At 38.2% G+C, this 14262-nt stretch overlaps 1 long non-coding RNA gene across 1 annotated transcript in view; it reads right to left on the reverse strand.

The window, feature by feature from the left end:
• Window positions 1-2907: 2907 nt before the first annotated feature.
• Window positions 2908-14262, reverse strand: part of LOC124111947 — a 45614-nt gene continuing 34259 nt past the window's right edge. Inside the window, exons 2-3 of the long non-coding RNA XR_007223244.1 lie at window positions 11122-11342; window positions 2908-3816 (exon numbers count right to left, since the gene is read on the reverse strand). This is a non-coding gene — a long non-coding RNA (uncharacterized LOC124111947). The remainder of the gene's footprint in view (window positions 3817-11121; window positions 11343-14262) is intronic.

Here is a 14262-nt window from a genome sequence, read left to right on the forward strand (position 1 = left end):
TATGTGCACCAGCCACCAACGCGACGTTAACCCCTATTTAACCTCACCTAGTCTAGAAACCGCACATTCCGGACAATACCAAATTATCTATTCATAATCCAGGGTTTGCGTATACGTAAACAACTTTTAACACTGACCCGTTAGATAAAACTGTTTTGACCGGTTTAACAAGAGTCCGTAGTGTGAGCGGACTCACTGAATGCTTTACACGCGCATTATCAGACATTACACGTGACAACAGATCGTTCCATTTGCACAGTATGTACATGACAGCAGCTCTGATAAGATCGGTCGTGTGGCTACACGTATTGATTAACTCACTGAAGTACAGCCACTATCGGCTATCTATCTCGCCTCACACAGGACACAGATTGATGAAATGTACATGACCTTATAGTGACATATGCTTCACGAGTCATTTACAAGTGCTATATACATCCGCTCTCTGATATGTACATCTCTACTGAGCACTAACTACTGTCAACAGTGGGAACGCCTCAACACGACATCACAAATGCCTATTCAGTTAAATGTGAAATGTCGGATTTACATGTAACAAAAACAATATTAACGCCGATTAAGGAAATGTTGGCAGCTTTACATTTTTCATTTTGTATATCGAATTACGAAAAAAAAAATATACAAGGAAAACGTGTTAGTCCGGAAACCCCACCTACAGGACGATAATTGCTTGAACATTTATACAGTAAAACCTCGTTAGTACGAACCCGTTAATCCGGAAACCCCACCTACCGAACGAGTACAGTCTGAACATATATACAGGGACACCTCGTTAGTACGGACCCGTTAATCCAGAAACCCTACCTATCGAACGAGTACTGTTTGAACATATATACAGGGAAATCTCGTTAGTACGGACCTCTTTTACTTCAAAAGCCCACATACAGGACTAGTACTAGCGTCTAATTGTTGAAATGGTTAGTAAGACCACTCGGATTCTGGCGTCTAATTGTTGAAATGGTTAGTTAGACCACTCGGACCCTCTCGTCTAATTGTTGAAATGGTTAGTTAGACCACTCGGACATTGTCGTCTAATTGTTGAAATGGTTAGTTAGACCACTCGGACATTGGCGTTCAATTGTTCAGATGGTTAGTTGGACCACTCGGAACTTGTCGTCTAATTGTGGAAATGGTTAGTTAGACCACCGATATACGACAAAATAGATCACGTTTATGAATCACTTAAATATTACGTGCCCACGTAGATGGCCATTTATTTACAAACATTGTCAAGAAAAGAGTTTACCCCTTTTAACGCAAAGTTACTCAATCACACATACGTTGAATGTGCGGATTAACAAAGTGAATGAAATACTTACACCTTCGTTCATAAACGGATTCACTATTAGTCTTGGTGTTAATAAATATACATTTGTTAATTCCACAGAATATCATCTACGTCGCCGTGGCAACACACGTTTTTCGTCAAATTGTTGACCAAAGTCAATGGTAGAAAAAAGAGCAATAGCTAAAATCTACGTTAGTTAAACCGCAGGGTTGAATTACAAAGACATTACTACGAAACTAGTGATCTGCAAATTGGTTTTATTTCGCAATACTTTACAAAAGTGTTGAAACATCATTTATATACTGGTGTCATTACGGATGCGTCTCGAGTGATATCTGTTTGATCACCCCGCACTATTGTAGGATCCGGACTTGGTGTGTGATTGGGAAACATTTCATCATTTAATACTGGTGTCATCACGGATTCGTCTCGAGTGATATCTGTTTGATCACTCCCACTATTGTTGGATCCGGACTTGGTGTGTGATTGAGAAACATTGCAGTACACAGGTGTATTGACTTGACTTTTACATGCATGGCGAAATTAATACTGAAGACGGAACCGCGTCATGATAACTAATATTTAAATTACAATTCAGTTTCTAGCCAGAAACTAGTTTCAGTAATAGTTTGAGAAAGAGAATCTGCAAACAATAACTGCAGTAAACGTAGACACAATCTATAACCCGTTACCAACTCTTTCTGTAGTCTATTCTCCGGTTGTTTGTGAATTATACACTACGTGTACTGAACACACGTGCATATGCAAGTCGATTCTTCAGTGGTTTAGTTTCCAAAGAATGAAGCCAACTATATGATCCAGCAAAATAACTTTTATTGCAAACTGCAATATCGAATATTGCTACAAGAATAGAGATACTTTATCGTCCGTACGTGACATATTGCACGTGGGTGTAAACAGGAAATTTAATGTGTGAGCGAGTGTGAAATTATAGGCAAGGTCACGTGTATTGGATTCAATGAAGGTTACGTATATTGGATTCAAAGAAGGTTACGTATATTAGGCTCAAGGTATTCTTTCTCAAGTTGCATGCGTTGGAAGATGAGATGAGGGTAAAACTATAGGAAAGGTGGTGTATCTCGGATTCAAGGAATTCTACATCAAGTTACATATGTTGGAAATTTAACTATTTAAGCAGTAAATGTGTGAGGTGAGAGTGGAACTAAAGGAAAGGTTAGGTACATTGGATTCAAAAGATTCTATATCAAATTACGATTTGGGAAGTGAAACGTATTTCAATAGTAAATGTGTAAAGTGAGGGTGAATTATACGAAAGGTTACGTACATTGGATTCAAGGTGAGGTGAGGTGAGGTGAAATTGGGTTTAACGTCGCGTCCAAGATTATTGCACTTATATAGCGACGTGCATGTACGAGTATGTGTTTGTGTGGCTGCTTGTTCTAGTCCGGACTGATGCCGATTTATAGTGCTAGCTCACTGAGATACCACGCCGCAGATTAACATGAATACCCCACTCAGACACAGTATACTGACTCCGAGCCGACCAGTCCTTGTTTTAGCCCCTTAATGCCGAGCGCCAGACAGGGTAGCAACAAGTACCATCTTTTAACGTCTTTTGGTATGACGCGGCCCGGGATCGAACCCCGGACCTTCCGCTCTCCGGGCGGACGCTCTACCACAAGACCACGGAGGCGGTCTGGATTCAAGGCATTCATTAACAAGATGCATGTATTTGATATATATCTCACCATCTTACATCCATTCTTATGGATTGTATTAATGTTTTTTTGTGTTTTTTTTACCAGTGAAAACGCACGAAATAATTTTACATAGAAAAACATATCTACATGTACGTCAATAGTTTTTTTTCGCGAACACCTGGTACCATCACTATTTGACAGTGATTCATAAACACATCCTCATCTCATAGTCGGAATGGTACAATGGACAAATCAGACAATGTTTTATGGAAATAGAAATGGTTGTGTCGCTTTATTGTAGGAGTAATACTATAGCAGCGTGTTTAAAGGAAGACGTTAGCATCTGTCACGCAAGCTGATGACGCTACCCAGCACACAAGCTAACGTCATGCATTGAACCTCTGCATAAGTACTATGGTCGTTCACATGTATCCGAGAGATTGGAAAACATAAAAGTCAGAGTCTACTTAGGCAGCTCTGAGCATATTTCAAATGGTCTTTGATCTATTTGTAGGAGAATATTTGAATGCAAACACTCCACCGAAGTGATTTAACATTCTCCTCTCCTCTAGACTGCAATTCGATGTACACATTTCCATTCTCACGCGTATTAAGTCAAGTTCCCTTGATGACAAAGACGTGATCACATCCATACTAGTCGATAATTCCAACCCAAGTTCAAGGATTCATTGACGACTTGTCGTAATAGAATCTTTCATATCACGAAGATCGTAAACTGGTCTCACCTCGCTGCGCTCGAGCGCAGTTCTCAACATGATACAACTGGGAGATGCCACGATGAAGTGCTACTTCTTGCTTCTGGTTCTGTGGACAAAATGAAAGTTTGAATTACTTCGATTGAACACAAATTTAAATTTTTTTTTTTTTAATATCTCAAAATGTTTCTAAAAACAAATCCCTCCATTTTATGCAATTTCAAATGGTAGTTTTATAAAGAAGTTACATATGAAATGAGTGATGTGTAGCGCTTTCCCTTTCGTATATCAAGAAACTAAAAGACTAATAACTAGCAGGCGTACCTTCTTAACAATGGTCTGTTATATCAAGTTTCATAACCAATTTCAAATATACATAAAAACCGTCAACGCCAGAGAGTAACCAGTATCGATTATCCCCCGAAACAGATTCGCAAAGGCAAAATAGCGGTTAAAAGTATGTGAATGGATCATTGAAAATCAGTGATGACACCAGGTGTTCGCGAGAAGGGTACGCATGTCTTGTCCAACCGATAGCACTCTCACACAATGTGCATAAAAAGTAAGTGTTTGATGCCTGACGTTTGTTTCAAAACTATTATGTTTTGATATAATAGCATACATTCTGGTGAGATGAATGTGTTATTGTTATCCCTAATTTGCATTTAATAAACAAAATGCCTTTTCATCCTCCCCCCTCCCCCCTCCCTCCCCTCCCCTCCCCAAACCATTACTGTTTGGATTTTGTTGTTAATTTGTCTTTGCTGACAGTATGCCGGGTAAACATATGTCATGTATTGTAACCATATGTTCACAATCAAACTATGCTTGAATATCATCAACAAAATGAATTGATACACCTGTTGTAACATTGAAATATTACATAGTATTAATAACACATTCATCAACTTTGATGATAATGTTTGGAACTAAAATGAACCGTTGACGAAAAAATGAAAAATGAAATAGAATTATAAATTGGAAGTATCATAAAATTTATCATCGGTCATGTTGCAAGTTAAAATAAGAATACACGTATGTCCATCCATTGTCACGTAGGTGGTTATTATAATCACACAATAAACGCCAATGCATTGATGCTATCTCATTTCGTTTTAACTCTCACATAATGTTGAAATTGTGTTTTTTTAAGACGACACCAAAATTAAAACAAAATATAAGTGTATATTTTAATAAATTAATTCTCATTTTCCTGATAGGACTCTGGGTCACTGAAACTGCCCTAATACAAACAACACTTTTGTGTATTATATTAAATTACAAATCTTTCGTTTCTTGTTTTAATGAAACTACATTCGGTTTTGCAATTTATCCACTTAGGCATATAATGTTCTATTATTGTAAGCATAATATTATACATACTGAAATATATAAAGCACAGTTTCAGCCTTAGTGCCTTCATGTAACATATGTTTAATCCATTCATCGGTTTACAAATCAAATATATTTTCACTAAACCCGTAGCACAATAAAAAGTCATTACAACGTAAAGTTGCAAATTGACTACAGCTTTCAGCGAACCCACAGTTTACGGTCGAAGAATAGCGTGTTTTCAGCGGGCATACACCATAACACGGTAACACATGCTTCTTTGCGATAGACCATGGTGTGTTCTGATGCTGATCGATTACTTTGTGTGGCTGACCACACCCCCTCGCTCTCCGCCCCACCCCTAGGGTTTACTAATGAGGTGGGGCGGGACTCATCGTTAGCTTGTTAGGGATGGTCTACGTTTGATTTTGTGGGTATGTGGGTGTAACGGCTTCATTTCTCATGTTCATAATGTGTTTGATCTGAACAGATACGTTATGGTGTTGTAATTAGGATGATGTTGGTACGTGCTCTCAACTTCAGGAATTTTAAAATCACCATTTTAAAAATAAAAGGAAATATTAGCTGGGAGGGTGGTAATGATATTAAAGGTACATTGTATCTGTAGCTGGGGATTATTTTTTAAAGTTTTGTTCTTGTTCATCATACGAAAGAGTAAGAATAAGTTCGGTAACTTTGAGCTTCAGATCACTTTGTGATGTAGCTGATATCGTGCACACTTCTAAATAACTTTCAAAGACTTTCGAAACAGACAAAGAAACATTTTTTTCAAATTTATTCATGTTTACGATGGTACGGAACTATTAGAGTATACTAAATTTCAACTCGTATCATATAACGTTCATACGTAGAAAATAGCTTACACTATTATCCAGGGTCACATACAAAGGACGATATATTCGTTATTAGTTATATAAGTAAATAAATAAATAAATAACAACAGAATGTTTAATATATTCAGCAGCAATCGTAATTTGTTGTTGCATAATCTATATAAGTATTAACTTCATTGCCCTACTTAGTCAGGGTTGGAAGAAGCCCCCAAGAACTCGCTAATTTGGTTGCTAGCGCGTCATCGTATGAAGATTATTAGATTATTATATCAATAACTGGTTTGTCTGGTCTAGGCTCGACTATTACGCCTCCGTCATAAAACTGAAATACTGAGTACGACGTCAAACAACAAACAAAATATTTTTACATGGGCACTTGAGAACCGAGGTAGTAAGATTAATGGCATTCAGATGACGTGTATTAAGTTCTAGAACCATATGAAATATTTGGCAGTCGATGTCATACGATGAAAGAAAAAGTAAGGGTTATTTCGGGTATCATAGTTGAATTTTGGACCTTATATTTGTTAAATCTTTCGGCGACTGTCTTCAGCCTAGTAACGTTTTGATAATGTTACTGTAACTGTTTGGTAAAATTCAATTTTCTAGTGTATGCTTTCTTTTGCCCGGCAGTTTATCGACACGTCATATGACTGTGCATCAGCAAAAACAACCACCGCCTACACTAGTGTGTACATGCGTCTTGGCCATCGTTATGTTTAAGGGTGTCAATATCAGGAAAAACACCAAATATCAAACATCACTTTCTTTTTTCAAAGACACCAGGTGTTTCGACATAATTATACTTATATATTTTACACCTTTAACTGAACAAATCTTTAATAATATAGTTTACCAAACCAAGAAACAGTACCAAACATATTTGCCGGTTCCCCTCGCGACGTGACCGAGATAAGATAGATACAAGTATATTCAAGTGGAATTAAGATAATATACTCTCTGCAGTATACATTGTGGAGAATTTAAATCCATCTCGATATCTTCATCTGGCATGTATTTCTGAAAGACGTGAAGTTTTGTGTATCGGAAACGATTTGTTTTAGTCGCTTACGAAGGACTGACGTCGTGTATTTCATACTGGCAATTTGTGCACGGCGGTAGTCAAGTGACAAATGTTGATGTCTTTTTAATTTGTCACTTGTCAAAAAATTCGTAATCTTTCCATCTGATCCGAACATTGCCAACGGGCACTTTTCAGATAATTGTTTGATGCGTGAAATTTCAAGTCATATTACAGAATTATTTTCTTGCCTTGCAACTGACACTTTGCCAAACGTGGGACTAAAGTCTAATTTGCATATCTGTAACCGAGACATTTTGAAACAGGTGCAGTTAAATACGTTAGAGTTCTCATCGTCACAACAGAACAGTTTCTTACCCTGTCAAATCCCATTACTTGAACGTTGGCGGGGAGCGAATCGCTAATATCACCTACATATGCAGGGTGCGGGGACCTTTTTGCGAACGTCGAAACCCCACCAAACTGTCATGAGAAATATGCAAGCATAGAAGATACAGATTGAAAAGATGCGCCAGACTTTTTACATTGTAAGACCTTAGTCGGGAGATACATAACACCACCTCACTTGGAGACCCGGGCTGACAATTGTCAAATATTTGACGTTAATGACCGACGTTTTTTGACGTCAAAGTCACAGGGGATGACATCCTGGGGGATTGTGGGGGAACAAGGAGCCATTGTGCAGTGTAGCATGTGGCGGGGATACGGCGTACACTTCTGAATCAGTGGCACCTTCGAGTATTGCCGAAGTTTCAATTCAGCGAGACCCGTGCTACCCTCTGGCGATCAACCTTTGAAATGATTATTGACATGCGCAGACTATCTCCGTTGAGAAGAGAGAGGGCTCGTACCGACCCCTACGGAGAAAATGATACTGAAGCCGTGTACATTTTTGACGAATTTTTGACAGGCTCTAAGCGGAAGGGAAGCAAAATGAGCTCCCGATGCGAGGTCTGTTTACACACCAAATCGCCCGGCTTGGTGCCCGCAGTGTGGTCGGATAAGGGTTTTATCGAAAACTCGGAGCTGGGCTCGGATTTCGGGCCTAATTGTTAGGGCGGAGCTAAGGCTCCGTTCATTTGAACCCGCGTAGCAGATTTCCCCAAAGAGAGAATTCAATTACGCTTATTGGGACTCCCGTCTCAAATGTATTTCAGTCTTAAAACAAACACCGCTCATCAATTTGGCTCCGAGTTAAATCTAAAGTAACCTATGAGGCAAACAGCCCCCTGAAAGTGAATCTATTTTGCTAGGTTTGTTGAAGGATAGGAAGCGACAATTCACGCAGTGAGGTATTTTTGTCTGACTCGGAAGCCAATTGGGGAGTAATTAATTCGGCAAATAACGCTCACATGTTGTGCATTTTGTCCGAGATTCATTTCAAGTCTTGGCCGCATGCGGGTTAGATACATTTCTTTTCCCCACCAGCACGGGGTGCTTCGCCAATCTCAAGTTTTCTTTGTGGGGGGACGTTCCGACATCTGCTACCAACTCCGACCCCCCGATCTCCTCTCCTTCCGGCGCATCAAGAGCTAATAAAGTACCCATCTGATTACATCGTCCACATCAACATGGCATAATCTACCACAAGTCCTCCACCTTTGACACCAGAACAGGCTTGTGACTAATGACAACCCGTCCCAACACACATAACCCCCATTCACCAAAAACCCGATAAACCATGCTCTTACACATAAGAGGAACTAAACTTACTATAGGACGCCGATATGAATCATAACCACCCACTTAAGACCTCCTCCAAACCGATGACATTTATTCAGTTTTGCCCGAGAGGGTGTAAGCTTAAAACCCTCAGCTTCGGCTGTGGTTCTAGCCCCAAACAGCCTATCTTTGACAGTCAAGAGTGGCCCTGGCTTAAGCATGGCGGGAGACACCTATGTTTATGGTAAAGGTATCTGAGCACAAAGCTCCATCTCAGGGTGGTCGCCTGATGTTCCGTGGTATATTTTCCCTGACCTATGTGTTATTTAGAGACCTCACTCAAGTTGCCGGAGGGCTGTAACAACAACAAGCCGACGTAGAAAGGAGCGACCCTTACCCCTTGTCAGCATTCTCTGTTGCTATCTATGCACAACAAGCACTTCCAACACTCACAGATTGTCAGAATTCCGTCACTCTTCATTTTCTTAATTCCATAAACAGCACATCAATACATCGCTATCGCCAACTTGCAGAATGTACCCAAACAAATTGCACTGTTTAGAAAATCTCTTCTTGTGTTACCGATAGTCTTTCCTGTGTAGACATCTTTCCGGGTGTTGCTCCAGTGTTTGAGGATGAGTGTCATTTGATGATAAAAAAAATGGGCATCTTTGGATGCGTTTTTTTAGAAAAAAATACAACAACGCAATGTTTCTGTAAGCATATTTTTAAGCCTCTGTACAATGAGGCGTGTGACAATGTTGGCATATTTCAAGGCTTGACATGAATACTCTTGAACAACAAAAGGTTGCTCGTGAAAAATTGAGGATTCCCAATCTATTATTTTCTCGCTATGTAGCTGAAACATTGCTGGAACAAATGTTACTCACTCACCGACATGTTTTGAATGATATAGATAATAAATTTTGTTACAGCCATTTCTTAGAAGTTGAAAGATGAAAAAGCAGACACATTTTTATGGATAACAACTTCGTTATTCTGTATTAGCGACGTTTCTGTATAGATCCTTATACCTTTGCCAAGCAACACTGTCTTCCTTGACAACGGTTTAAGGATCTATACCGAAACGCCGCTATTACAGTATAAAAAATGAAGTTGTTGTCCCCAAAAATGTATCTACGATAGAATTATTGATATTATCAAACTTATTATGTTTTGCAATTATTTTGTCCATAGGGGATATAACATGGCATTGCCATTCAATGCAATATTATGTTTTCGTTATTTTAACATTTGACCGTGACATACAAACCATTCAAGTTGATGAAACATACGACATAAGCTAAAGTATAATAATGATGAATAAAGCTGAATGTACCAAATCACCTTGTGACAATGCAATATTGATGAGTATATTGAGATTCGGTCCCAATACAAACCGCTATTGTGGAGAGTTTTGTCTCATGTCTCATGGCGATCAATTATCAATTAGTGACGCCTTCTTAGTCGTGTTGACGGTTGTGTGTTTTTCCTTTGTTAATAATCAACTGTCTTTCTCTGTACTGTCATAGTACAGCTGTTTCTCTCACTCGAGCAAGAAGCTTCGCCTATTCTCCCGGATTAGTTGTGTTTTGAATGAGATTCGTTTCACCATCAGGTTATATGGACTTTCGTTCTTGGTTAAATTTATTTAAAATAATGCGTTAACATACAGGTTTTTGTAGTGTATGACAAAGCCAAGGTAATCGCAGTACACTGTGGGCGATTAAATATATACAACTTAAACAGAACCGTGCGTTACTGTTGGCTCACAAATTGAAAACACTGTTGTAAATCTAATTTTATGACACAGACACAAGGTGATACTGACATTCACGTGAATCTATCCAGTCAAATCTTGTTATACAAAACGTCAGTTCTGCGGTCTGTCTGTTGGAAAATAACTTAGTCTATGGAACCCAACGAAAGGCCATAAAGACCCTTACTTGTACAGTAACCCCCCGTTATTCCGGACCCCGCATATTCAGGATAACTACTGCTTGGAACATCTTTCTATACACAAAAGCACGTTACAATGAATCGTTAGTCAATATATTTGTTAATTTTAACATTTCCCCAGGACCGGCACTGTCCAGAGTAACGGGGTTTCATTTTAGTTATCTGGAACCTATTCGTAGTTAATTGTTTTCTGTCTTACATTATTTTACAATGACAAGCGATTCTGATTATTATTGTATTGGCCTAAATCTCAGAATCGTCTATAGATTAGAATAATGCTTATCTAGACGTGGCCTCTGACAGTAAGAATTATATATCGAAAGCTAATAAGATCAATATAGATTTCCATCAGAAATGATTCGCTGATCGCCAGTGCCCACCTTGGGTGGTCAGTAAGTACCAGCTAATGGACGACAGGTCAACAAGGACATCGTGTAAACTGTGACTAAACATGCAATGAGGAAAACCGGTCAGGAACCACTTTCAGGGAGATGTCGTAACAATATTTGGGTAGATGTCGTAACAAGTCACAGATTACGTCAAAGCGGATACAGTGGTGACTTACGGCAACATGGCTGCGCTAGGGACTATAACAACAATGCCTGCGGATGGAACTTCGCGGGATTATGCACAAACAGATAAAAGATTCTGATAAACTCCATGAATATTTAATCGTATTATCCATGATTCGTCCCTCGAGACGAAATTGTAGCCCAACCGTAAATCCCCAAAGCTTGGTTAGAGCTGCTGTTGGCTACTTTACCGCAGCATCGCAGTCATATATTTCTGAAAGAAAAAAGAAATTGATCACATTTTGTGTAAATACAACAATTTATTAAATTACATGTCATGCCCGACTTCACATGTACTCTCGTCGGAGTACCTGCCATGGTCGCTTGCGAGGTGCTTGTGACAAACAGATATGAATTATAAAAGGTATTAAATTAAAAGAGTAAAAGAACAATATGAAAATAATTGTAAAATTGCAACACATTCCCTCCGACATTTTCTTCTTCGTGGAAGATGAATATACCGATGTATAAGGTACATATATGAAATCATTATCAAAATTATTTTCTTACAGTATTGGAGAATGGGTATGCCAGCAATACATACTTCTTCGTACTTTTGGGTTATTAGTATTATTCTCCTTAACATTGATAGTTGGGTTAAAATTCTGACGTTTACAGGACAGAAACCTAATTTTAATTTGTCATAATTAACTCTTTCATGCCTTTTACCACATACTGCACTTTTAGAATAACGCGTTGATAAATTTTTGAAAAATAGTTTGAACATTTCATGTTTCTATAACTGTGGGGAAAACCTGGAAAGGTGAATTGTCATACATGTACTCTTTATAATTTACCATTCAAAATAACATTTTGCCTGTAACAGAGCTGATCATAGTATCCTAATTGTAACAAACACTCAAAACCCGCATGAAATGTATTTAACATTAAACAACTCTTTGTCCCTGTTCTTCTTGAGTACTTTTGATCTAAAACGCTTAGATAAGAATTTCATTGAAGTTGTGTATAATTAAACAATTAGATATAATTTTAAGATGATATTTACCGCCTGAATTCGACCATTGAAAAGAAACAAAATATTTCAATGTTCTTTTTCAACAGTTTGACATGAAAATGACACCCTCTCAGTCACATTAGTTAAAAACTTGACATTTCTACGTGTTTAATTGCGCATTCACATTTGTCCCAACTTGTTTTCACCATTATTTGGTAACTTTTACAAACATGTCACATTGTGCCTTAATAGGGGTTTTGGAATCTTTTCATATTGCATTAATTCTCTTTACAATGCAATCCAAAGAAATAACTTTTAATACAAAGTTAAGGAAGTCGCTAATATCGTCACATTTCCTGAAGAGATTTTTAGAATGACACTTTTAAAAGAATCATAATTATACCGAAAATTACATTGCGCATATTTCATTGAATTCAGTCGAATGGAAAATTGTTACCAAAATAAGCTTGCTGATGGTGGGTTCTAAGGCTGGTATGGCCCTGTTGTATAATGAGTTGGGCATTACACAGAAATTACCAAACTTCGCCTTCCAGGGTACCGAAGCGTATATCCAGCGCTGGGCATTCAACAGCTCAGTTGCAGAACAATTCATCACTGCCTGATAAATAACAACGGAAGGAATGATCTAAAAGCTTTTTTCATGAGGCTAATGTATTGTTCATGATGAACGATCAGCATTAAGTTATGCGCGGGTATATCAACAATTGCTGAAGACTGTGTTAATATGTACACTAGACACAGTATATGGTACATTATTATGCTAACTACTTCCCGACGTAATTGTTGTATATTGTATCCTCCAGGACTACAGCAAGTACCTCAAAGGACCGTTCCATTATCCCTCGCAGTATATTTACTGATCGCCTAATCGTATAAAAAGCCCCACTCTTGAACGATTTTGGTATTTTCGGTTGAGTAATTCACTTGTGCGCGCCTACACCGTATTCAGCTGAGTAAACGATAAACAATACCAAGTGACTCTGTAGGTCTGTTTACAAAACAAGTGGAAACATACACAAGACCACAATATCCTCAGCTCCAGACACGGAAATCTCACCCGGAGGGAAAGAAAAAACCCTAGACGAGGAATCTGAGCAATTGAGAGTAAAGCTTGTAGTCATGCTTTTCCTTAACTGCTTTCGTGGGAACTCGGGGCAGTCTCAACATTTGCAAAACATACACTTTCAACTTGACGGATGGTTTTGACTTTCCCCCGATCCTCATGATATGGAATAATCCCCCTTCCTCAAGTGTCTTCCACTCCTGTAGGTAACAGCGAGTCGTAATTGCCAGAGTATCAAGTGACCCACACATTTGTACACTTTGCGGATATAAGATCGCCCGCCAACCGAAATTAGAAACCTCTGCGTTATTAGGAAGCCGGATATGCATTTAAGTTGTAAATGAGAAGTTAATCCCTCTGAGGGAAAAGGTAATTATATTTCGGGAAAACATTAGAAAATTATTTTAAAAGCATAACTCTCTAGATTTTGCCAGATTACAAAATACATTTGTTTTCTGTACGATGATAAAAAGTGGATCCGATTTTATGATTAACAGAGACTTGTTCCTGATAAGTCCGTGTATGTATTCTTTTGAACACGAAGAAGTCTCATATCCTAAGCATGGTTTTCATGTAATTAGGCGTATTATAATAGCAACATATGTTCTTCGCAAATTTCATAATAATTACAATAATATATCGGGGGCAAAGACTTCACGGTGTCAAGTAAAATACTTCCCGGGGTTCACGTGGACATTAGGTAACAATTGTAGTCATAGCAACCTAACGTAAATCAATACGTATGCAGTAAATGTATTGCTTCAATATGACGGATATACAATATATGTAAATACATTTGTGTGAACCAGATCGACATAGATTTGGAATTTACAAGTAATCGAAAGCCTAGCCTATTTGATATTGGATGTATGATGTGATGATAAACCGTGCTAGCGTATAACATAAGATAGCCGTGTTTTTTATGATATGGTTACAACGAAAGTGATACACACGAAAAAAGTTTCCATACTTGCCTGATTTAATTATAAGATAGTTTTCAAACCTATATTTGCAGTCTAAAGGTATCAGATGTGTTGATGTCAAAATGTTTATATGGCAGTTATAACTGTTACATAAAATATGCATAAATAGTTG

The sequence above is a fragment of the Haliotis rufescens genome, unplaced genomic scaffold (genome assembly GCF_023055435.1).
Source record: "Haliotis rufescens isolate VD_foot unplaced genomic scaffold, xgHalRufe1.0.p SCAF_3, whole genome shotgun sequence".
In the NCBI taxonomy this organism is placed as follows: Eukaryota; Metazoa; Mollusca; class Gastropoda; order Lepetellida; family Haliotidae; genus Haliotis; species Haliotis rufescens.